At 44.6% G+C, this 27,131-nt stretch overlaps 1 pseudogene; it reads right to left on the bottom strand.

The window, feature by feature from the left end:
- Nucleotides 1–1,216: 1,216 nt before the first annotated feature.
- Nucleotides 1,217–27,131, bottom strand: part of LOC130152377 (cytosolic phospholipase A2 epsilon-like) — a 40,836-nt pseudogene continuing 14,921 nt past the window's right edge.

The following is a 27,131-nucleotide window of genomic DNA, read 5'->3' as shown; positions in this document are numbered from 1 at the left end:
TTTTGAAATGGGGTAAAGGGTTCTTTGTTCTCCATGACCCCTTCCTGGCTGCAGGAAGGGCAAGGCGCTGTTTGCACTCACACACCTCGCTCTGCTTGTCTGCAGACTTCCTGCCAAGATGCTTCCTGCTGTCTAGTGGGATAATTTTTGCCCTTCAGACAATAAAGCTCTAACTATATACGAGAACCTGGGAGTGATTCCAAATTCCCAGGTCTGGCTGTGCCCTCTGGCCACATCCCATCCCGTCCCGTATTGCGATGAGATCCAGCATGCATCAGCACGACTGCCGTTTTTGCTCTCATTTCCACGGGAGGCAAACCCCAGGCGTACAGCCCGCACAGGAGCTGTATAGGCTCCTGTAGCATGCACCACAGGTAAGTGTTCACCGACCTGAGGGGTAAACGGAAGGATTACGGTACTGTGCACCACCTAGGAGGAGACCCTCGACCTTGAGAGCAAAGGGATTTGTAAGGCTGCCATTTTTGGCCACACAGGATCCCTCGACAAAAGCTACTACAGCAGACCTGAGCAGCAGGGAAGCATGTAGGAAGCACGGGCTTGTAGATACAAGATGTCTAACAAATAAATAAATTGCATCAAATAAAAGTTAATTTAGAAAAAGAATAAAAAAAGACTCGGGATCCCATCTGTCAAAAACACAGAGGGCTTACTCGAAAGGACCAAAGCACCAGAAAGTTGAAAGCTAATGTTCCACTAACTTCAGGTGCACTACTCCACTCCAAGTTAAAAAATCGCATTTGGATGAATGATATTAGAATATACAATTTTAGAACTGCTTTGTCTGTGGGGTTTGTGTCTTTTCAGATGTAACAGACTTGACAGCTTTAAAGCGTTAAGCCTTTGGTATGTACCAACAACATTTAAGTGCAGCTTAATAGAATAAACTAGCACGAGTCAGTTCTTGTAGAGATGCATCTTAAATGTAATCCTAAACTCAAGGGGTCCCAGGATCCTGGGGCAGTTCACATCTAGGTCGGGAGCAGGTGTAATTTCTTCAGTAATTTTTCAGCAGCTATGAAATAAGTCTGCCTTTAATTGTCTTGCTAGTAGAGGAAGAAGCACTTAAGAGAAATGGATTAAAATGTATTTTCTGTGAAAAGTATTTATTTGCTGTAACTCTGACTCCAAAAGTGTTTTAATATATATAGTTTAATATTTATTTACATTCATATAAAGACTTCTTAGTTCACAAATGGGCTCCTTGATGTTGTTTTAAAGACAATGGATTTTGTTCTCTGCTGCATTTCTGGGCTGACAATCCTCTTTTTATAGCACAGGTAGAGCAGAAACACAGTCTCTGTAAACTTCCTCATGCTTCCTTGTCCACAGATTTTGGCCTTGGCCTGAAAGGTCACTTCTGCAAGCACGAGCAGAGCACAGCCTCACCTAGCCATGCTCCTGAGGTTGTCAACGAGGGAAACACATTAGTTCATTAAGGAAGAGCTCTGGGGTTTTGTGTTTATTCCCTTCACTGACAGACAGGCTTTAGCATTTTCTATGATGAAGTGCTACCTTTAGCATTCTTTGGCTTTTCTTCACTTCCTAATCAAATTCCTTTTTATTTTTTTCTTCATTAACAGGACTCATAGATATTTTATTTCATATTCCCTGGTGCTGGGCAGTCAGTCAAATGCTGGGTTCCCTCTCTATCAGACACATATACACCATCCCTGTCAGGTATTTTTTGCAGTGGTTGCTCTTTCTTATGCTGCTTTTTCCGCTCCACAGCAGTACACAAGGCCTGGAGGATCAAATCTTTATTGTTCTGGACATTGTAGTAACTTAGGTTCACCAGTTTGTCAAAGTCTTCCTCTGAATAACTCAGATTGTTAATGTAATATGGACCACAGGTATTGGCAACATCAACGTCACCCTCTGCCATCTCCGAGGGACTACGTTTCACACCTAAGGGACAAACAACGACAAACAATGACTTAGTTAACTTGCAAAAAGCAGTGGGGCCTGGGTGTTTCTCAGGCACACACAGGTAGCAGATCACAACCCAAAATCTTCCCTCCACAGGTGTCCGACTGCTGCGGTATTTGGTTGGCAGCAGGGGGTGCAGCTAGTGGTGGTGGGACGAGTAAGGGGGTCCCGGGTACTCCTGGAAATATCAACACAAGCAGAGTAGCTCCTCTTTTTGAGCACAGCAGGGTGAGACTCCCTGCCTTCTCCTAGAGCCCCGGAGCAAGCTTCCGGCATGGTTGGTCTCCAGGTCCCGCTCAGCACTGACCCTTCCCCAGCCCCAGCCTCTGCCTTGCTGCTCTCTCCAGCCATCACAGCACCCTGCATTTCTAGCCAAGGTGCAAGGGAACAGGAGTCACTCTTTCTTTCCTCTCCTTCTCCCATAGCAGCAAGGACCTCATGGCAGCATGGTTTCTTTCTGGGCAAGGGGCCTGAAGCCACTGCCACTTTCTGTGCCTTCCAGCTTCAACTCTGCATCCTGTTATTTTCCTCACTACTGTCCTTTCATGCCTTCAGAGAACAGGCTCCTGAAAATCCATGTATTTCAGTGATTCCAGCTTCCCAAAAGTACACCTGCCTTCTCAGCAGCCTGAAGTATTCTTTCACCCAGCACCATCTGGCACTTGCTCTAGCACAGTCTGCTACATCAAGTCTTGGTTCCTACTGGGAAGAATTATGCAAAAATACAGAAAACAGACCTAAACAACTAGATGCTATCATCTAAACCGAGAGACTTCGCAGAGTCATTATCTAGACATAGCCCAGAAGCAGATGGCCCACATATTTATGGTAATTTCCTTGAGCTACCTACTACTACAAAAAACTATGGGCTTTGTGTAACCTCAACAGTGAGAGTGAACCTGATATTCCCTGAATCACTAAGATTTGGCAGGGATACTGGAAGAACTTTTCATGCCCATTTCATCATCCCAGGATAATCAACACTTATATCACAGATCCAGGCAAAATACTTAGGCATATAGTTCCACAAGTGTCATCTCTGGAAATATTAGATCCATCCCATCTTATGATCTGAAGACAAATTCAATAAACTCATTTATTCTAATTCATTTCACAGCAGAAGCCAGATCCAAAGCTAGTACAGAACTTTATTTGCAGGCTATCACATGCAGGGGACCTCCATGGTAGGTTGTTGGTACAGGGTGAAAAAATATCTGACTCTTATCCTGGGAATCACAAACCTCAACACATTTATAGACACAGAAGGTGTAAAACACACCTCCTAACTTGCTTTTCTAGGATCTTCATAAGTCACCTGTGATTTTAAGTAATAGTTGATCTCAGCTTGGGCCTGGCCATCTGCTCTGGACAGTGGCACCGTGAGTGGCTCCGATTCAGCTGCCATTTTAGACACACTGCCACTTACTGGCTTGGTGAAAATACACCTGTAGGCTAAACTCCATAGGTGCGACACGCACCCTCTGAGCTAAGGCTATGTTTTCCGTGATATACTCAGTGTACAGCAGGCAAACTCGCCTTCCTGAACTCTGCAAAGCAAGCACTCTGCCTGCACTTGGGAGAGCGTAAGCCGCCCGCTTGGCCATATGGGTTTTTGCTCGGCTCTGCACTGACAAGACACAGCGTATAGGCAGGCTCAACTTGCATCTACCTGTCCGTATGTAGAATAAACAGGTTCTTGGAAGGGAAGAGGTCAATTCATTTGGTTAGATTCTGCAGATTCCTAGACTCCAGTATATGCCTTTGGCTGATAAAAGAACCCTGAGGAACCCGCCCCTTGGCCAGAAAGCTGAAGATGTGGAGATCCGCTGCTCTGTGCTGGCCTATATGTCTATGTCATGGTTTAAACCCAGCCAGCAACTCTGCCCCACGCAGCCGCTCACCTGCTCCCCACCCCCACAGCAGGATGCAGAAGAGAATCAGAAAAGTGGGAAAACTCACAGGTTGAGATAGTTTAATGGGACAGAATAAGAAGAAAATAATAACGATGGTGATAACAACAATAAAAAGAAGAATTAGAATATACAAAACAAGCGATGCACAACGCAATTGCTCACCACTTGCTGACTGATGCCCAGCCAGCTCCCAAGCAGCAGCCCCTGGCCAGCTTTCCCCCCAGTTCATATGCTGAGCACGGTGTCATATGATATGGGATATCCTTCCGGCCAGTTGGGGTGGGCTGTCCCGCTAGTGTCCCCTCCCAGCTCCCTGTGCCCCCAGCCTGCTCACTGGCAGGACACAAGAAGCTGAAAAGCCCCTGACTTAGTATAAATGCTACTTAGCAATAACTAAACCATCAATATGTCACCAACATTATTCTCATACTACACCCAAAACGCAGCACTTTACCAGCTACTAGGAAGAAAATTAACTTTATCTGAGCTGAAACCAGGACAGCCTGACATGGCTCATGCATATTTTTTCCTTCCCTATCCTCCCCCCACAGACCCCTTGACTTTTTAACAGCTGGCATGAGGTAAAGAGAGCAGTAACAAGCCAGAAACGGTAGATAATACTGCCAGGGGTAGAAACACTGGTTAACACAGGCAGGAAATATAATGATCCTTCCTCATCACAGATTAGAAAGCATCAGAGACAAGAGAGTTTTTCTATCAGCCTTCAGTGAGACCATCACATCGGCAAGAGGGTGCTACCACAGGGTGCAATCACCCCCCCCAGTCACAGACACTTGCACCACCTGTACCAAAGCAGGGGAGCAGGCACCGGGAAAAGTCACCGTCTCTTACTGACAGGACCGCATGCATTTGGGGAATCTTCTGTAGCAACGTTGATCTAACAACACTGATCAAAAGATTCTGGTTTTACTCCAATGGTCTCTCCAAGTCTGATAGATGCACTCCTCTGGCTTTGCAGACAGAGTGACAAGGAACTGGTACCACTCAAGTGAAGCAGTCAGAGACTCGCAGACTGGTTGGGGTGGGAAGGGGTCTCTGGAGACCATCCAGTCCAACCCCTGCTGAAGCAGGCTCTCCTAGAGCAGTCTGAGCCTCACACAGAGAATCCCTTCTACTTGGTCATGGAATAGTCTGACCACTGCAGAAGTAACCCAGTTTGCATGTGTCAGTTTTGCTCATTTACTGTCCAGGCTCTAAATTCCCTTTGCTGAACAAGCTGATGGATGAGCTGCTAAGGAAAAACCACCCGTCCATGCGATTGAACTAAAGTGCATGCTGTACAATTTACATCTGGGCCAGGGCATGGTACTGAAGCACTATAAATTAAGATGATCTCTGCCTGTCATTGACAAAGGGAAGACACCCATTCCCAGCCTCCCAGGACTTTCTGCAGCATCCATCCCGCTGCTGTGGAGGTCAGGTCTCAGCAGTGAGGTAGCAACCCTCCCAAAAACCTGCATGGGCCAAGTTCTTCCACATCAGCTCAGGCGACACTTCACCTGTGAGCACCCAACAAGGGCCCCTTCTTTCTGTGTTCAGTCTCAGCTGGCAGCTACCAGCTGAACCGGTTGGGCAGCACAGGCTTGCCTCAAGTGTATGTAACACGTAGGTATCATGCAGATCTTCATATACATCGTCTACATATCTGGTAACACCCCTTTTTGGATTCCCTGATAATTTATGTTGACATGTAGCATCTGCACATCACCTGATGTACACCTGATCTTAGATAATTGAGTTAGACATGACAGCCCAGATTCTGGAAATTATTGAGGGGGAGAGGGGAGGCCAACTCCCTCACAGAGCAGTACAGAAGAGCGGTACAAAAGCTAATTCTTAGTTCCTATTCTAATTCTTTCTCCTCTTCTCATTTCTCTAATTCTTTCTACAAAAGGAACTGCAGAAACCAACCTTTCTGTTATCTGATCTGTGGTAAGATCTGGAATAGACTGGTGTGTGTACCTGCGTAAATACTCTTAGACTATTTGAATCCTGTTCAAAACCCCAGTCGGATACCTCAGACGTGCAATGAACTAAATCCAGAATATCTACAAAGCAAAAGTACCATAGATTTTTTTATGACTCGCTTTAAAAAAAAAAAAAAGGAAAAGAATGCAATTGGGACAATAGTTTCTGCATTTGTTCTGTTGTTAAACTTAATGTACCATATACCAGCCTAGCACTTTTGGTTTTCAGTATACTGTGGCGCTTTGAAGTGATTGAAAAATAAGTGTTCTCACAGCATGAGTTAGGAATTTTATCATCTGGAGAAGTAACTGAGATTTTTGGCACCAACAGAGGTAGTATTGTGGTGTGGGATATGGTACCAGGACTTAAAATTCTATCTGTTTTGAAGTGACTGGTAATGTTGCTTTTGAAACACTTTTTAAAGTTCAAAGTAGGACTCACTGAAGTGAATAGAAACTGTCAGCATGGCTCAGTGCTATATTTTCATCACTTCGCTAGTTCACACTTTTGTTTTCAAGGTTATCTGCCTAGCTGTAAGCCTGGAAATTATTTTAAACTATGAAATCCTCAGATTCCCCAGAGCATTCTCTAACAGGAAAGAATGACAAGTATGAGAGGAAATATCCCTGCTAATTTCTGCCACTGCAGATAAACAGAATATATGTTTCATCAGTAAACTCTACAATCTACCTATGAAAAGACAATAAAATAAAAAAAAAAAAAAAATCTGAAGAGGGGCATATATGCCAAAGGCTGACTCAGCTGCTGCTCTGCTGTCTGGGAAAAATGACATATTCTAAGCTTCTTGATATGGTTCAGATCTAAGCAAAAAAGAGTCTGAATGTGTTTACAGCATGATCTGAAGAACAGATATTGCACAGTGTAAAGGAGAAAGAGGGTGGCTGCTGCCTCTGTTACATGATGGGTAACTGTAAACTTACCAGGCGCTTTGTAGTCCCTGAAGGTGTCATTTACTAGAGGGAAAAATACCACAATAGGTGTTTCTGGGCTCTCCTTGTCACCGACAATATAGCACTCCTTCAAGTGTGGGGTTTCCTGATCATCTGGCACCTTCCTAGGGAAAGGGATTCCCTGTTTTGCAAAGTATTTAGAGGCTTCCTTCAGGGGCTGGTTGCCACAACAAGAAAACAAAAGAAAAGAAAACATTAGAACGTAAATACCAGAAGCACTTCTCATTTGACCAAATTTAGAAGGAATGTTTTTGGGGTAAGGACCCACTTTGACAGATTATGGCACATATCCAGCTTAGGCCAGAATGCATATAGAACCAAGATGGGGAGGGCCAGAGTTAAGTGGGATGGATCTGGGTCCACATGCCTGTCTGAAAATCCACATCCCACATTTGGATATTAAAAATGCTGTCTTTAGACAACTTTTCATTCCTAAGGATTTTAAAATTCCTAAATACAAACTGTTCTTGCATTAATTTGCATATCTGGTCTTCTGCATAAAACTCTCCTATTGTTACAGTTATATTGTCCTGAACGTACATTTTCCCATGCATAAGAATAGCTATGATTGCACCGAGAAGTCTTGGACAATTTTTAAATGCATTTAGCTTCATTCACTCTGTATCTGCCTGCCTTCAAAACAGCTAAAACACATAAACCCATAAAAACAGGCAGACTCAGTCTACTACATTCTTACTTCCTGATAGCACTTGTACTGTTCAATAAAGATACATGACCCTGTTAAACTGTTAGTTCATTTACACTTCCCAGACACTGGGCAAAAAAGTTTCTATGAGTAGAGGATCAGTCACTCTGGGAACTCAGAGATGAAGCAGAGAACTCAAAGACGCGTGCATGCACAAGGCTCACCCCTGTCTGGGAACCTGAACTGTAGTTGAAATGCAAAATGACATCCACTTTCCTTTCTGGTCTCAGAAGGGGTGGGTAACTGGTGGCAAAGGCAAATGCAGTATCAATCAGGATGAGGTAGTCTGTTGCTACTGTCAGGCGGCTGGGCTGAGAGTCAAGCTCACAGTCTAGAAAAGAAGTATTATTTTTTTTTCAGAGGAAGTGCTCGATGCAAGAGAGGTGCTGAGCACAGTCAGTTGTTAACAGAAAGAGAATTCAGCTTTTCCTGATTCTTAAGCCTACCTATATAGCTGATGGCTGCAGTTCAGCCATTTCTCCGTTCCTCGTCTAGCTTCCTCTTTTTGTTACTTACTCCATAATTTATTTGGTTTTCTTCTAATTAAGAGGGACTAACTTGAGGCTCAGGAGAATAGTTAATCCCCTTCCCTGGTTTTGTGTGTGACTGATCAGGTCTGGGTTTTTTGGCTTTTTTCTTTTAACATAGAAAAAATTAAAATGGCACCTCACTCTCTCAACATGCTAAAGACTAAAGATCTTTTCTGCCTCGCACGCAACGAGAACAAGCACGTAGCTAAGGTACCCGGAAGAGGTGGTACCAGGCTGAACACAAGTTCCCAAACTGGGTAACAGGGAATACTGTTACAAAGGTTATATCTTACCTACAAGTAAAGAGGTAACATGAAACCAGGCTCCCTGCCACATCCTTGAGTACTGGCTGGGAAAGAGACAGTGCCGGTGGCACCAACGCCACCACGCACAAGTGTGCCGGCTGGCTGGCACAGCAGCAGACACACCCGGGCCAGCTAGTCAGGGTTTCTCATCTACTGGATGCTAGACTTCATGAAATTTTAAAGAACTTATTTTTGAAGCCTCTCAGCTACCTAATTTCAGCTTTCAGTGACAAACAGTTTCAAATATTATGAGAGAATGGGAGCAGAACAAAAAGGCAGTCAGCTCGATAATCACCTAAGCATTGTTTCTTTTTCACAAGAATGGTTTGAAAAAGAACTAAAAGCAGGGTGCTATTACCATACCTTTCCATTTGGAAAACTCGCTCTCTAGGTAGTTGTTGTTCATCTGGAGGCCCTTCAGAAAGTTGTGGATTTCTGAAGCTGCTGGACGTAACATGGCAACATCTCGGAAAACATCTGAGAAGCTGTCAGGGGGGCAAACCACTCGAGTATCCAGCTCATTTGGCCTTGGAGGGAACAGGGTTTCATCATCTGCAGAAGAAAGAAAAACTGTTCTTATATGTGGTTTCATTGTTGATGTCAATCTGTACAATCATAATTTGTTTTAACACCTGGCAAAACTTGGATTTCTTTCTCTTTATTTCCAGGAGCTCCACAAATCTCACAATTTTTCAGCTAAGCTTTGAAAAATCCATTTCTTATTCTCACTCCGCAATGGTAAAGGCCTTGTTTGTACTGTGAAAGAGTCCATCTCACCTCCTATAAACGTCTTTGCTTTTCTATGATTTTACCTACTACAAGATCCTGCACTTAACCAGTCTTCCTTTGTTATCTGTGTTAGTTTCTCAGCCACACACATAAAAAGACACATAAACGCAATCTCTCAGCCACACAAACCTAATTAATGTCACTCCCTAACAAATGCAAGCTCCTTGTTTTAGCAATCAGAAACTACCTCCTGCAAGTGCAAGATAAAATAAATCACTCTTTTGCTAAATTTCTCTTCCTTCTCATCTTTTTTCTCTGTAGTGCGTCCGTCATGTGCATTTCTCCTTGAAATTCCACCCTGCAGATCTTTCTTAATTTATTGGCATGTTTTGCAGACCTCTTCTTTATGACTCCTTTGGAACGGCTTCCTATAGTAGTGAAGTTTGGATCCATGCTTTGTAAACTCCAGAGATGCAAGGATGGTGTTTGCTCTTGCTTCTGTGAAGCCTCAGGCCATGTTCCAATTTCCAAGAGAGGAACTGAAGGCTGTGGATTGCTAGGGGAGGTTTCCAGCCTCTCCCACTCTGCAGGGATATTTTTCTCCAGTTTTACTCTTGTGCTCTGAAAATGGCTCATATGAGGGACACTCTCTTTTTTTTCCTGTGACAAATCCCATGGATTTTTTTATCCCACAACTGAAACGACTGCTATACTGTGATACACAGCAAAAACGTCCTCCTGGTTTCCACATGGATTACAGAAAACCCTAAAGAGGAAATTCCACAATAGCTTTGAAAAATTCAGGGGGTGGGGGTCAGCGGCTGCAAAGAAAATAATAATAAAAAAAAAATGTAATGGCATAAGAATAACCCACCTATGTCAGTAATTTTGTCTCGGGTCCATTTGTGCCAGAAGTCTTCTGAATGAACAGATATATACCAGGCATCCATAAGATTCAAGGAAAATACACTGCTCCAGATCCCTGCAGCATAGGAAATATTTGACATAAAGTAAACTGGTAAAGGCATGGAAGCGTTTTCATTCACAATGACCTTTAGCACCTTCTGCATTCTCTAGCAAACCTTATTCATTACATTATCTTAGTGCACAAATACAAGGGACTGTCTTTATAAATCAGTGTATGAATCCATCATATATATAAAGAATCTAATTTATTGGCATATATTAGGAGGGCCAGTAGTATTTTCAATATATCTCTCAACACGTTCATTTTTCTTATGTGGCACATAACATTTTGCCAAGTTCACCTTAACATTTTCCTCTTGTCCTCAGCATTTGTTATTCCCCAAATCCCCGGCCTTTGTAATTCTAAAGGGCTTATTTATTTCTAACACAATCCTGTTACAGGTATGCAGTTATCATGCAGGACTGTCAACCACAAAACATTCAAGATTCATACACTAAGATCCCTTAGAATGGGGGAGCTGACTTAAAAGTTTTGAAAACAGAAAGTGTAAATGTAGGACTCTTCATTTGCCTTTTGATTTTTTTTTAGGGTTTAGGGCATATCTGGGTTGCATTTTCAAGCTCTTCCCCTACCAGATATTGCAAAGTTGATGGCTGTCCAGATCATCACAGGTCCGCAGGCTCTGAGGCTGACAGCACACCACTGCTGGCATGATAGGTGTGCAGCTGTGCCCTCCTGAGCCCCCCCTGCACAACCAGCCTGGAGGAAGGGAGTGAGGGACGAGGCTGCAGCCCCCAGCCCAGACGGCTGGGCCATGCGGGAAGGAGCGGCAGGACCTGGGGTCAGCCCTGCGCTGCTCGGGGGCTGGCGTGCAAAGGCACCCGCCGACACCTTTCGGGTAGCTGTGTCCCTGGAGTGAGGGGACGCTGGGTCACCAGCAGGGATGGGGCAGAACGGTCCCAGCATTGCTCTAGAGGAGGCAGGAGGAGGGTACCGGGGGGTATAGGCAGGGGGCTGGTGACCTTTCTGACCACAGGAGGGGAGCCCTGGGTACCTTGTTTGACACTGCAGCCAGGGACAGAAAGATTCTGATTTGCTTCTTTACACCTCACCACTAGCTGTAGTGACATCTCCACACAAGCAAGAAGTCCTGACTTCTCAAACACCCCCAGAAACTTCCTTTATGCAGTTGGTGGGAAGCAGGAAGAACAATGAGGCAAGAGATCACTTTCACAGCAGGAAAACGATTTCCGTACTGCTTTTACTGTTCATACACAAGAGGGGAGAAAAGTAGATATCATGACCCATTTGCACTCCGAAATGGAAGTGTTATCCTGGAGGATTAGTCAGGGTTAGGAACATTGTAGATAAAAGGCTGTATTTTAGAGACCCAGGTTGCAGAAGAGACTGATGATTTAACTTAGCGGCAACATTACACAACTTTTGTTGCTGACAAAAACACAGAAGTATTTCAAAGGCCTCATGTCAGTAAGTATAACCATATATGAAATCAAATAAATCTGTTCTCCTGAATAAAATTGCAGAGAAAATTAAAAATCCTGCAGGTAGTGACCTGTTATCAGTCCTAATATTTTACCATGTACTGCTCTAAGATAAAAAACAGACTAACAGTTTCGTTGCACAAGAGGGGTTTGCACAGGAGCAGATTATATTCTATTACATTACAGTGCAGTCGCCTGGAGCAAATCACCTTCCAAAAAGCAGATTCTGGATTCTGGGATCTTCTTCATCAGGCGACCCATGAAGAACTCACTGCCAAAATCTTCTGCGCGAATGAAGGCGCCGTATTTCGGGAATCCTACCTCATAAGGGGTGAATTCCACCCATTCTGAAGGAAAAAGCACAAGACAGACTGGTGATGGCAGCAGAGGCACAAATTAGTTGAGTGAAACCTGTGACATTGGCTGGTTTCTAACTAACATACTTTGCAAGCAGGTACCTTTTCACTGTACCTTTCACAGTGGTGAACGTGAAGAGTGAATTGCCCTCTTATATCTAAATTTCTCTACAAGCTTTAGATTTCTGAAGCTTTCTACAGAAATGCATACCAGGGAATTTCATAGTAACATCCTCCATCATCCTGCTTCTGATCCTGAATAAGCCGAATACACTAAGGCCCTCAAAAATTTAAGTATTTTAATTTCTGATCTGAGGTGGATTAGCCTTTTAGAGTAGCTGCGCATTGAATTGGTTTCTTTACTTAATTCTAAATTGACCCCTATTGGGATTAAATGTTATGTGCAACTCTGGAGTGTTATTACCTCTAAAATCCTGGTCGCTGATTTTATCCTTCACATTGAGAGAGAGGTAGATGGGCAGGGGATTCTGACCTTGATTTAATGCCTGCTGCTGATCTGTGAGCTTATGGCAGTCCTCCTGTTTTGAAGAAGGACAGTAGCTGAGGACAGACAGATGACACAGAGAGCCTCCCGCTTCATCTAAGCCTGGGCTCTGACAATGCATAATGCAGCATAATGCAGCCAACAAACACCATGAACGACACTGCTGAGGCACATGCTTTAGGCATCTACCTGAAAAACAAACAAGCAAACAAGCAAAAAAACCCTTTTCTGTAAGGGTGGTCAAACACTGGCATATGCTGCCCACAGAAGTTGTGAAGTCTTCACCTGTGCCGATACTCAAAGCCCATGGCTCAGGGCAGCCAGCTCTAACTGATCCTGCCTGAGCAGGGCTGTTAGTCAAGATGACCTCCAGAGGTCCTTTCCAGTCTCTAGCATTTTTTTATTCACTCTTTCCCTCACCACTATATTCACTAAATATTCAAATCTGAAGAGAAAGGCGCTGCTATCATACCTTTTCATGTAACATGGTTTCAATTATGAGTCCCCACAGATCCGTGAAACATATCTGATGTCCTTCCCGTTCCCTCTGGCACAACTCTTTCAAATAGTATTTCAGACAATCGGGGGCAAAACAAGTAAATAACTTATTTTTGAGCACATGCTTTCGGGCATCATTGAGTGTTTCCTTAAGATCCTTTTGGGACCAATCAGGATCTCCATACAAGTTTGACATGGTCCTAAAAAACCAAAACAAACCACAACAACAAAACCATAAAGAAACGTGAGTTCTGAGACAGAGCTTCAGGAAGTTACAGAGGTTTGCGTATCATGCCTTGATTTATGTGAAAAGTCATGTGTTTGTGGTACCATCCACATATTTAATCAGGACTGAGTTAATTCTAAATGTGGGCAAATACCCAGTGAAGGAAATAATAAAAAAACTACAGCAGAAAAAGAAAGCCCTTTCTTGATAGTGAAGATGATATCACTCTTCAGATCACTTCTTGTACATCACACATAGAAAATTCCTATGAAGGTTTTGCTTATTTTGATCTTACCATGTTGTACCGGATAAACCAGTGATATATGAGACACAGTCCAAGACATTAATTTCCTGCACACTGAGAAGGTGGGCGTACATGGCTGTCAGAGCTCTGGTTCCACCACCTGTTGTCATGATTGCCACCACAGGTACCTGTTCAAACCCAAAATACATGTGTTTAGTGACATGGTCTGAGAAGGGTCAGACACATGCTTGATTAGAAAAGAGAAAGTTACAGCACTGATAAAGTAACAAAGATGCTGCATGGCACCAGTCTGCAAGGAGAAGAAAAATCTGAATTAATATTGTGGTGTAGAAGAAGCAAGAAATGCTTCATGTTCCTCTGTCAAGCAGCTGAGCATTAGGACATGAAATCCATCATCTCACACATCACGTTTTCAGTGCTCTATTGCAAAACCAGTAACACAGACCAGCAATGTTACCTCCTGCCATCCAAACTGGAATTTTGTGAGGTGCAACAGACCAGAAAACATAGGTGCTGTCTCACAGTTTCCATTTGAGTAGTAGTAACCCCTCTGTTAAATGAAGTTAGCCAAAGTCAATTTCTACTATTGCATAGTTGTTTCGCAGGCCATGCTAGAGGTATCGTGACATGGGTTTCAGAGCACAGACTAGTTCAGATCCCCTGAGACCAGAGCGGGTGACACCATCCCTTTTACAGTTGCTGGAGGGAGGGAGAAGCCACACTCGCACACCCTACCCTGCGCATAAGTACAACACTGGGCGTGCAAGTGAGGCGCAATTTATTTCTTCCTGTGATGACACAGAAATCCAGGGTCTGGTAGTCTTGCAGGAAGGATTAATCCTTAAATGTGAGTTGGCTCCATTGACTGTAAAGACGGCTAGCTACCACGCACTGAGGTGAGTTCGTGTGCAAATCACCAGGAGACTGTAGGGAGACTGTTCTGCAGGGAAGTACGGGTGCCGCTGCCCCTGAGGGGGTGGGTGTGAGGGCCCCCCACCTCAGCCCCACCGCCAGAGCAGAGACAAGACAGCCGCAGCTCGCGCGTGAAACTCCACGCTGCTTCCCGGAAACCAGGAATTGAACAGAAATGCCACATTTTGACGGTCAACTGCAGGGAAAACAGAGAATAATTACGCCTCGGATACCTCGTCATCCTGCAAGCCCTCCTCCAGCTGCAGAATGTCCTTCAGAGCCGCCGCAACCACCTTCTTCCTCTTGTGAATGAAGTCCCGCTCCTGGGCGCACAGGTCGAACCCCAGGCGTACATCGAGGTCATCCTGGCTGGAACAGAGGGTCAGGTATCTCGCATCATGCTTATAGCCTAATTCAGCATTTTAATTGCTTCTACTTCATGAACAGACGTGCCTTCACCATCACTATGTAAAGCAAAGCAGGAAGAGATGAAATGTTTTAGTTTGTTCCTGGAGAACAACAGAACATCTTCCTTTGGACTGACAGGGTTTCTTTTTATTCATTTTTTTTTTCTCCTTGCCAAAGGTGCTTGCAGTAACATACAGCTACAAGCAACAGAACTTCCCCCGTTCAGACAGAGGTGAGGGCCTGCAGTGGGCAGGCAGGGCTGTGAAGCAGCCCCCGAAAGGCTGCCCAGACTGCCGCCCTACCTGCCAGCTGCAGCCCTAAGCTGTGGCCTTCCGCCTTGCGATGCTTTTTGTGTGCGTGGGTAGGCACAGTCCCTTATGGATATCTATAAGCACTACAGCTGCAGTTTCAAAGCTGCTATGAATTCTTTCTCAGCTGCGGTCAGGAAGAAGTTTTTAAATGACAGCTATAAACTGTATGCATGTCTCATAGCGTATTTACTGAAAATAAACCGCACAACAGAAGATGCACCTGCTTTTCTAAGGGAAGAGGACTTCTCTTACAGTATGTTACGTAGTATAACAAATTAATCTTACAAATTTTACCAAAGCTTTAACCATATCTCAAAATACACGATATATTTCCTTGGTTTGGAAATAAGAAATCACTTGATTGAGTTAAGTTGCATTTATCTCTTTGAGTAGACATTAAAAAATAAATGCAAATACATTTATTATTTCAATTTTTTATATCCTAGCGTGGCCAGGCACTCTGACTTTGATCTTTTAGGTTTTTTCCTCTCACTTTGGGAAACAGAAAGGTTTCTTTCATTTAATTTTGAAATGCTCCTTTTATTGAAAATCTGCATTTGGCAATAATTTGTAGAGGTATCAAAGAGTGTCTACAGTGGCCCTTAGTACATAATTTTGATTGCCATGAGATATCAATAGAAAAGTGGGTTTTCTTAAAGCATTGTATAGACCCATTACATAAACTCACAGCTGCTGAAAATCTCTGTGATGTGTACTAAGTCTGTTTTATTTTAGAGTCTGAAGCGAGGATGAGCCAGCATTCAGGATGCAGGCAGCAGCAAAGGGATTGGAACTTGACTGACACCTACCCAAACTCGAAGAACTGAGGGAAAAACACAGAAGGAAGACAAATAAGGCATCTTACCATTTTTTCACCTTAAAGTGCAAATCAAATTTTCTGTGCTGAAAATTAAAGAGGTAAAATTATGAATATTTATACTTCGTTTAAAACGGTTCTTTTCCCCTCACTCAGAATGAGACATGGCTCTTTCTGGTCATCATTACATCCACAAAGCTCTGAATCTCTGGAAACTGAGGCTGGGACATAGACTCTCCTCTCAGTGCTTCATTACTACTCAGAGACGTGCGCTGATTTAATGAACTAAGGCTTTGGTATTATCCCCTAGAGTCTGCACCTTCTCCCTGCCATAAGGCTTGCGTAGCTTGTGTCAGCACCACTTAGCCACACAAATAAATAACAGAAGAGCTGCGGTCCCACACCTCACTCCCCTGGCAGGGGCCACCACTAAACAGGGGCCTTGACACCGCAGTTCCTTGGACAGCGGCCCGAGGCAGCAGGGGAAGCCAGAGAGGCTGACTGTAAGCGTGCCATGCTGCTTCTCCTGCAGCAGCGTGCCAGGCTGCAGCCTCATCCCTCTGTCCCGGCAGCACCTGGTGGCCTCCAGCCTGGCTAAGGGCATGGGCAATAGAAGGAGCACAAGCAATGGCTTAGAGATTTTTCTTTTTCCTCCTTCTCCCCCAGATGTCCCATTTTATTTTGCTCCAAATAATTTGCTTCATTACGCACCGCCCTAGATGCAAGGGAAGTTAGGAAACAAGTGGCTGCGTACAAAGAGAAGTGATCTTCCTTTCCCGCTTCTCGAGAACCAGCAACAGTTTTTAAAAGCTTGCAAAGGGTTTCCCACAGCCAGCGGACACTCACCTCACTGACCGCTTCCCCCTCAGAGGGGAGTGACTTCAGAGGGAGAGTCAGGGGGACGCTGCACCTCCTCCTCGCTCCGCATGGCACACAAGCACACTGAAAAGGAGCATGGAGTGCTTTTTGGTTAAAGACAGAAATATTCTCCTCTGGCTACCTACTCACACATAAAGGTCAGGTCATAGAACTGCCTGTGTTGTCTACCGTGTCCTGGGACAACATACAAGGGTGGGAAGCCTCCTCTTCTTTGTGAGTGCGATATCCAGGGAGGGCTGCTTGTATTTGGCGTAATGGAAGAAGGTGGGATCTGGGAGAGGGGAGTGGGAGGCACAGCCCACTGAAATTCTCTGGGTTTCTTCAAAGGATCCTTTCACTGTAAATGTTAGCTCATTCCCTAAAACAATGAGATAAAATGCACACAAAAAGTTACTTCTCATTGCAAAAAGGAGAGAAAGAGGGGACCAAAAGCAGCAAAAGGTAGCTTTGAGCAAACCCCTTTTCCTCTTCCTTTGTATTTGGAAAGCCATCTTCTGAAAGTGACCCAAGACCCAAACATTATGGGCAGCTGCATCTTTGTAATGGGCTGAGCAAGCAGCAGGATGGGAATGTGACGTGAATGGGACTGAACTGCAGATGGCCACATTTGCATCATGGTTGCATCATGACACAATGAATGTAACCAGGTACTTTACACTGTAAATTGTCCTCGTCCCAGGCCAAATAATGAGCAAGAGAAGTTCTCAGTCCCCTGAAGATCTGACTCTGCAGCGGATGACCCTGTTTATTTATATAAAGAGATCAGCCAATCCTGCCAGTGTGTTACACACACTCCGAGATTGCCTACCACATCCAGTCCCTCAAGGGATGTGGGCAGAGGAACTTCTAGATTCTGGATCTTGATCAGAGACAGACGGGAGCCAGCTGCTGACTGGCTGACCCCTGCAACAAATGAGGTGTTTCTGAGCATGTGCAGGAGTTGAACCATCAGAGATCCTGAGGAGAATTAAGGCTATTGTGCCCAAGGCAGCAAGCCTCTTTGAGCTTTAGCAGAACTACAGCAGAGGTTTTCAGGATCTCAGCCTGGGGTTTAGACACCTTCTGCACAAGCGTCTGATGTTGCTTCTAGTCCAACATGAAGTCAGAACCCTGAACCTACACCTGCTGCAGTACTGGTGGTGTTCCCTACTGCAAATTTTTCACAGATTGCCTTAGATGTGGTCAGTTAAAGCCTTAATATTTGGATGATGCAATTTCTAGGCATTCTTAGGGAGAGTAAAATTACTAATATTCTATGAAAGAATGAATAAGCTTACCTGAAAAATGCTTCTTTTTCATCCTGCTGTCCAAATGAACTTCCAAGCAGGCTACTTCACGACACTGGAATAGACATGATGGGGACAAAGAATTGGATTAGTCCCCCAGCCATCTCACCACCAGTGCTGGCAGATACTGGAAGGGTCACTGTAGGAAGGGTCACTGCTTGAACGTGGGGGCTAACTGCATTGCAGCCTTCTGTCAGACCCCGTGAAAATGAGCATTAACTTCATCGTCACGTGGGAAGATGGTGCTGTGTTAAATACCTTCATAGTCTGAAGGCTCCCCTAAGATCATGCCAGCCTCCTCAGAGATAAAGCTCCTATGAGAAGGAGTATCACTAAAGAACAAAGATTTGCAATGTTTCCCTCACTGCCATCACGGTCAGCTAAAGTAAGAAATGACGTGGGAAAGACCACAAGAGAACAAAGCAAATAATATTTTACCACTATTGCCCCATTTGTGATGATGGTTTCAGGAGGGCCCCGGCTAGAAAACAAAAACAAATAATATGTACTTTATAAACAATATAATCTCAATACTGTCCTGAACAGGACACGTTTTTTCCTCTCTCTCTCTCTTTTTTTTTTAATTTTATTTGCTTCTTCATATTGTTTGTAGAAGTGTGCTCTCTTTTCATGAGATGCCAGATAAGTACCTAGCAGAAATGATTCAATTGCAATAAGGCACCTAGAAAGTGCCTGTAATGGCCTTGATAGCACAGGTATGTTGCAGATAGGGGAGCAACATTCTCTTCAGCCATCAGCTGCCCAGAGAACACTCTCCAGAAAATCTACAGACTTACTGTGGTGGGATTTACCAGCCCCAGAAAACCAACTCTGAACTAAGTAAAATATAAACTGTAAGAGAAATTCACATAATTAAAAATTCTTAACTCATCTTCCACGTCATAGCATTTTCCTTTCTTACAATGATTTGCTGTGCACACATAAAGTTTGGAAAAGGGGTGAATCTGGCTTTTAAGGTGATACAGGGTGTACAGAAGGTTTCCCTGCACTGATACTCCCATAATAATGGGCCTTTACTCACATGCTCTCCAACAGAAACTCAACTTCCAGCTCCTCCCTCCTCTGAAAACAAAAGAAGAAGAAGAAAAAAGCAGCCTGAATTAGCATGTGCAGAGGTTTGCGAAGTGACCTTGATTTTTTCGACTACAGTTTCCTTTATGCTTTAATAGGTAACAATATTCTGTTTCATACTTGCTATGGTCAGCATTAGAAGACAGAGGCAGCTTTTTCTTCCCAAGGAAAAGGCAATCTCAGCTATACTAGCAGAACAAAGGGTGTTTGGTGCTTACAAGTCTCCCTGGTAAACCTTTATTTTTCACACTCTCTTCCCTGCCAGCTTCCATGTACTGAACACAATATGCTAAGAGTTAGTGTTTAGAAAAATATTGTAGAAACAGAGAATTTTCCTGTCCTTGTATTGGTTTTCTTTTTATATTCTTTGTGAGGATTAGATAAATACTGTCATTTTCTGACAGATTATTAGAAGTGCAAAGCTCCCCTAAAACTGCATCTGCTCTGGTGCTTGAGAATTTGGCTGTGATCTGTGCCAGAGGACACCAACAGGAGTTTGAAACACTGTCTATTTTGTCACTGGTGTGCAATTTACAAGATTTTAATAAATTTGCTGGTCCTGGTGGTAAAAGACAGAAGAGACAGCATGCCTCTTTAATCTGAGGGGAGAGAATGGATGTCAAGGTGTATCAAATGTCTGAACGAGCTCTTACCTGTGGATCTAGTAGGAATGCCGTAAACACTCTTTCCCCAAGGGGGATTTTAGCTACATCAAAAAGCACAATTGCATGGTCATCGTCACGAATGATGTCGTCATCAGAAACAGTAATTTCCAGAATATTCTGGGAAAAGAAATGAAAAATGTTCAATCTGTTAGCATGTACTCAGACATATGACATTCTGCAGCTCTTCCAGGTTCAGCGCCTACTTTACAGAGAGAGAATAGAAAAGTATCGATGACGAAGTGTCACAAGGAAGAGCAAGAAAACAAGTGTAATCTGCTTTCTAAGAAACAACTTCTGGTATTATCAATTAGGGCTGAACCGAGATTTCTCTTGGGTCGCCTTTTATGCTTTTAAGTAGCTCTCACCAAAAATGCAGTCTTTCAGGAAGGACTATGTATAGCCAGAAGTCCTATGTTGCCCCTTATCAACAGGGGCAACAGAGATCACTTTGTACCAATAGCCACCTTTCTACGTCCTCGGGTTTTCCACTTTCAGCCACCTGTTCATAGGTATTTGAGTAGAGTGTAATTATCAGCAGCAAAGTGAGTAAAGCTGTTAATCATACTAGAATTCAGCAGCTTCCTGGCACCAGTATGCCATTATTTCATGTCCTCTCAGGGAAAGATATGTTTTTCTGTTATAGTGCTGCTTTGTGTTTTCATTTCACAGTTTCTCTGTGTTGTCAGCCTGTCATTGGTCCCATCAGCCTTCTCCAACGAGGCCAGACTCACAGGACCAATGTATAAATAATAACTACCTGTTAGGAGAGAAGTGGATTCCAGAAAAAGCCAAAATTGTTTTCCCCTAGCTTGTTAGGGGAGTTTTAAGTAAACTCAGAAGGTCACCTGAAGACATGACATTATGTTTGGGGCTAAAGTAAAAGAATCTACATAGGGATGAGATGCAGAAAGGAGTTTTTGGTTTGTGTACCTTGACTTGCCTCTGTATCCGGAAGTAGAATGTCTCATTCCACATGGGATTGCTGCAGTTTTTGATTGTTTTGGTGTGGTATTTTTCATCTGAAGCAGTCGGCAGCCAGAGGCTCACGTAGCAATCAGACTGGCTTACTATAGAAACACAGGTAGAAAATATCTGGCAGTGGAAGCACGACATGAGAAGAGAAGGCACTGAAATGCTCTGAAGCTTGAACATGGATGAGAGGTTGCCAGTTCTTTCTGATATACATCAGGCAAACCAGGAAGATGGGGATCACACAGCTGGATAAAATTAATTTGTTTTTCATCACAACAATACTTTTCATAAGCAGTGTATTCCAATAACTATGCACAATCCTACACATTTCAAAAGCCCCCACAGTCCTAGCCAGCGGACAGAACAATACCAGGAATCTTGTGCTGCTCCTTACCAGCGCTGTTTTGGCCCTCCGCAGATTTGGCAGGAGGGGAAACTGTGACCAACACAGCAGAGAATGATTCTCAGACCTGAGGGGGATGGGGCGTAAACTGTCTCTGTGGCAATTTAGCTTTGTGAGAAATCTCGAAAGAATCAGATTCAAGTTTGATTCAGATAACAAATGTACAGCACACCTGGTTGTTATTAACCCTTCATGACAGAAAAATATCATGGTTACCTAGAGCATCCTGTCCTCAGGTGGGGTAGGAAGGGAGAAGCCTGCCAGCAGTACTGCTGCTTCTCCAGGAGGCCAGTATGTAAGTGGAGCCTTTTCCTGGCATTTCCTGGTGCCTGAAAGACCTGAAAGCTATTTTCTACTCCACATCTCTCCCCAGCATAACTGAAGCAGCAGAAAGGGCTTGGATCTTGCCTGTGAAGGGAGTGAGCCTGCACTCACTGTAAGGGATTGTCCCCTGCAGATCATGGACGAAGCAACCACCAAATAGATTCTCAGGCCTTGGGCAGAAGCTCTTCCAGGGCAGCTGGAAGGGCTGATTTATCCTGCTCTGTCAACACAGGCTCCAGTGAGAACAGAGAAGGGGAGCAGTCTGGTCCCGTGGCAGTCGATAGAGAGAACGACCATGTCTGCAGAGACAGACGATTGCCAGCACAGCACGGGCCTTGAGCCTGGTCACCCAGGTTAAAAGAGAGTTTGCCCTCCTCTCTTTGCTCAGGATATCAGATATATTGCTTTGGGACATTCTGCCTAAATATAAGGTGTTGCCTGAAATGCAGAGGCCCTGCAACTGGGATATCCCTGGCGGATAATGCCTGTCAGGCTGGGACATTCCCAGGTAACCCTTCATGCTGAACCTGAAGGAATTTCTTGACGCTGCTGGGTGTCTTCCCTCGTCAAGGATGTACACTGCCTTTCTGCCTTTGCAATTACCACCACAAACAACACTTCTGCCTCTCAGATTTTTACATAACTGAAGCAACAGAACAATACGTCGACTTTGGCAATTACCAGTGCAATATTCAATTTGCAGCATACTGGAGGGCTGCAGTCACCAGTCTGTCTGACAGGCAAAACGCCTGCCCTGGAGGTGCCGGCAGCCTGCAGGGCTGTGCCCTGATAAATGGTATCGCTGGCTCTGATCTGCAGTTTCTCAAGAGCAGGTAGGAATCTTGTGCCAAAGCCAAGAACCAAACGTGGCTTCTGGCTGTCTAGACCATCCCTCCTCCCATTAACGCACTTATCACTGCTGATCTCAGGTCCTCCAAAAATACAAGTCCAGTGTCCCCAAAATCACCAGAGTGGCTGAGATGGGACGTACTTCAGAAATGTTAAACTGATCCCAGACTTAATTTCTCTCCTTTTTGGTTTCTGGCCATTGTAGGGTGCAGGAAGGACATATTTCTGTATTTTTACTGTAGTTGCAAAAGTCAGTTCTTTTCTTTCCCTTTCTTCTTCTTAATGAAAACCAAAATGCTCTACCCATTTTTAAATTCCAGCTTTCAACCACACCGTGTATTAAACAAGACTCATGATAGAAGTGAGAAGGGTGGCAGCGCTAAAACTCCAAGCCAAGCACAAATGAAAAGCTGCAGCATTTATGGACACCTTGTGTTACTGTTTCATCCGAATGTACTGATTTGCTGGGGTGTTTTCTTCAACAAAACGTTTCCATCGGGTTACTTTGGATTTTTTTTTCCCCATATGCATGTTGCTTTCATAAATATTTACAGCTTATTAGGTTACTTTGGATTTTTTTTTCCCCATATGCATGTTGCTTTCATAAATATTTACAGCTTATTAGGTTACTTTGGATTTTTTTTTCCCCATATGCATGTTGCTTTCATAAATATTTACAGCTTATTAGGTTACTTTGGATTTTTTTTTCCCCATATGCATGTTGCTTTCATAAATATTTACAGCTTATTAGCTGTTGACAATTCCTTGTCAAACTAACAAAGTACAGGCTACACAAAGGCTACACTAGACAGTGAGGTGGATTAGAAGCTGGCTGAGCTGCCAGGCTCGAAGGATCATGTTGAGCAGCACCGAGCCCAGCTGCAGGCCAGGCACTAGTGATGCACCCCAGGGGCCGATACTGGGGCCAACACTGTCTAACATGGTTATGACCACTGCGGGCGATAGGACAGAGCGCACCTTCTGCAAGTCTGCAGGTGGTACAAAATGGGGAGGAGTGGCTGGCACACCAGGTAGCTGAGCTGCCCTTCAGAGGGACCCAGACAGGCTGGAGAACTGGGCCGACATGAGCATCATTCCATCCAGCAAGGGCAATGCAAAGCCCTGCGCGTGAGGAGGAATGACCCCACGCACCAGGCTAAGGGCTGAGCAGCTGGAAAGCAGCTCTGCAGAGAAGGACCTGTGTGTTTCGGTGGACACCAGGCTGAACACAAACCGGCAACGTGCCCTTGGGCAAGCATGGCCAACAGCCTGCTGGCTGCCTTAGGAGTGTTGCCAGCCGGTGGAGAGTGATCCCTCTCTTCTACTCAGCACTGGCAAGGCCATGCTTCTGGGTTCCCCAGTACAAGAGAGCTAATGGTGTGCTGGAGTGAGTCTAGCAAATGTCCCCAGAGAAGGGGGCGGGGGGATGTGGGGAGGAATTGAAGCATCTGCCATATAGGGAGAAGCTGAGAGCACTGGGACTCTTCAGCCCAGAGCAGAGAAGGCTCACGGGGAATCTTACCAATGTCTGTAAATAGCTGATCAGGCCCAGGGGGGAAGGAAGTAAAGAAGTCAGGGTCAGACCCTTGTCAGTGGTGCCCAGCCAAAGGCAAGAGGCAATGGACACAAACCAAAATACAGGAAATGCCATTTAAATGTAAGAAAAAACTTCCTTACTTCAGTGCCTTTGTTGCAACTTCATTCCCTGATGCCATAATGTCACCCCACGTAGATACTGAAACCTCTGAACTCACAGTCTCTTTGGAAGTCAGCACTGAGTGACCCTAATATCCTTTCCCAATTTTTAAGTTCTACTGATTCAATTACGTGTGTGCTGGTGGGACTGTTTCTCATCTCTATCTTCAAGCTAATGATGGGCTAAAAATTCAGGACTGAACCGAGAAGTTCAGAGCTGCAGCCAGCTGTTTGCTGCTCTGCAAGAGTACCATTCTGTGACACGTTCCTGAAATGAACAGTCACATGCTCAAATCATTCATCTCCATCACAAATAAGAAGAAAATTACAGTACTGAAAACCAAAGCATATAAGAAAAACTAGTCTTGTACGTACAACGAATGTAAACTATAAAACCTCATCTGTCCTGTTACTGCATTTCATAACACTGAAAAGAAGAAATCATCTTCTCCTAGGGAATTCCTCTCTACCTGTGCAGACCGGTTCCCCTTGGATCCTAGTTTACTACAGTTCACCTGCAAGGAGGAGGAGAGCTGCTCCCGTTTCTCAATCACCAGACATGATCTCCAGGGATGTTTTCCCTCACCAGCACAGTACGATGCAAAAAATATTAAGAAGTTCCCTCCAACTGCTGATGTCTGAGAGCTGATTTGAATTGGACCTCTACAAGCATCCAGATACAACTGTAACTCCATCTGTAAGCCTAGTATTACTCTCTGTAGCTTGCTTGTGGAAATAACAAAAGCTCATGGATCTACCATGCTTAATCAATGATGCCCTTCACCAGGAACAGACAGGGTCCCCGTGTGAATGAGCCCTCCACCCTGTTTCAGTCAGGCGGCAAAGTGGGATTTGCTTCCTGGAGCACAGGTTCAACGGGTGCAGTACCTGCTGCACTCACAGAGCGAAGCTTTCGCACCCTGGGTCACTGCTGCCTCCTGCACCACTGGCACCGCTCACATTCCTGGGGCAGGGCCATGGCCAGCACCTGCGCTAGGGCTGTTCTCCCTAATTTGCTTACATTTATTTTCTGTAGCAAAAATAACCCCTGATGTCTCCAGAGAGCCACTCTGATTTGCAAAGGCTCCAGGTGTATCACCTAGAACTGACTCATTTCTCTGAATGGATAAAATAAGAGCTTCCACAAAATAACTTCATAAGCTGGGAGAGGAGCAAGGCTCTGAGCCTCTCTTTTATAAATATGCAAGGTCTCTCTTCATCCAAAGGTAAAAATGGAAGGAAGATCTGAAAACAAAAGGGTGGGTAAAGGGAACAGTGTTGTTGTTCTGGCCTCCCAGCTAAGACTTGACTGGTTTCCCTCCATACCTGAGGCAACTTCCACATGCACCTGATTTCTATAGTTAGAAAATATACCTGATAAGCACAGTCACATTTCAACCCCTGCAAGATTTTACCTTGTCCTGCCTCAGCTGATCACAGGGATCCCCCCACCCACAGCCTCCTGAACAGAACAACGGGACACACCACCAAGTTACCATCCCTGGGAAGAAGGCATCCACCAGCCTGAAGCTCATTTGTTTAAGGAGAGCAGCTGGAAGGTGTGGGAGATCCTGTGCCACCATGGTCCTCCTCTCCCATCACCTGCCTCCTTTCTCAATGCTTTGGGAAGCGGAGCCACCGAAACGAGCGCTAACAGTGATGAGAGGAGCTGATATACCATTTCCCTGCTGTCTCACCCTGGCCAAGTATTCCTCCCACACCTGGGGAGTGCATCAGGAGAAGCAACACCACTAACAGAGTCAGGGAACACGAGCTTTTGTAAAAGCCTCTGGCACTAACCTCCAGCTGAGGAGGAGCAAACGGACACACCAACGACCAAAAAAGCCCTGCTCTTACCCCAGGCTGCCTGCGGTCCCAGACTGAGGAGGGCAATACCACTGCAAAGCAGGTCCTATAAGAGTCACATCAACTCCACCACAATTGCTTCCCTTCCAGCATGCCTGCCACCTCCCCAGCCTAACCCACATAGGAGCATCGGAGCCTGGAGATGACAATCAGCACCTGCAGGGCAGCAGGACGAGTGCAAGTGATCTTACCCAGGCACCCTCCTCTCCAGTGCCCGCAGTGGGACCAGGGAGTGCCCGAAACAGCTGCTTGAGCCTGCCCCGTGATCATAAACTGGCATAAAGGTCAGTTAGAAAAACAGTGGGAACTAATTAGCTCAGGTCTGCCAAGAGCATTGGCATGATAAGACAGGACAGAAACCAGTTACATGAAGCACAATGCAAATGCCAGAGCTGAACATCACCCAAGCATAGGGAGCCCACAAAAGTGGTGGAGCATCAGTAGGTACATGAAAAGGGCTAATTGATCCATTAGGGAGGAGTGGGGTGTTTTCCTTTTGTTTTAATTTTTTTTCTTATTGTGAAAACAGATGCAATCATAGCCAAGCTCCACTGGCATGTGTTGTCCTACAGGCAAAGGTGTAACAACAGATTTCAGGACAAACTGGGACTCCATCCCAAGCTTGTGCAACACACACAACCCACGGATCTTGAGGTACGTGATTAAAAACACCCAGGATTAAGTTGGGCGCATGTGACTGAGGAATGTCAGTGGAAGTATACAGAAAGTGGCATTCTCTGAAGCCAAGATTTGGCAAGAAAGTCAAGGAAAAATATAGAAACTCTGGCCAAAGGACCTGGCGTGACTGCACTTGCAATGAACCAAGACAGATTCAGGGAAACCGAGCATGTTTTAGTCAAGCAGAGGTGAACAAAAACTCGAGCAAGTAGATAACAGTGTGTGCTTAGAAAGATGGGAAGCCAGCACGCAGGCAGAAAAAGTAAGCCACAGAAGCTGCTGCACTTGCTTGGAAAGGTGGCTTGTTCCTTGATTTGATACTTGGATGATAGAAGTCTAGGGAAATGTGAAATATGCTATCACAAAAATTGTCAGCCTTCCACTGATATCTTACAGTCAGATAGCACCTGTATCAGCTGCTTATAATCAGTTTTCCAGGGGAAAAAAATCATATTGCTGAGACAAGGCTAGGTAAACGTCATTTTCTAATTCTCATCAGCACACGTTCAGATGTGTAGCTATTTCAGTTTTCTGATAATTCAAATACTTTCAAATGTTAAAACCAAAACATCAATAAGAGTGCAAAGTCAAGCTCTTACAAATT

The sequence above is a fragment of the Falco biarmicus genome, chromosome 7 (genome assembly GCF_023638135.1).
Source record: "Falco biarmicus isolate bFalBia1 chromosome 7, bFalBia1.pri, whole genome shotgun sequence".
Lineage (NCBI taxonomy): Eukaryota > Metazoa > Chordata > Aves > Falconiformes > Falconidae > Falco > Falco biarmicus.
Note: the sequence above shows the minus strand (reverse complement) of the source record. Positions and strands in the feature narration are given on the sequence as shown.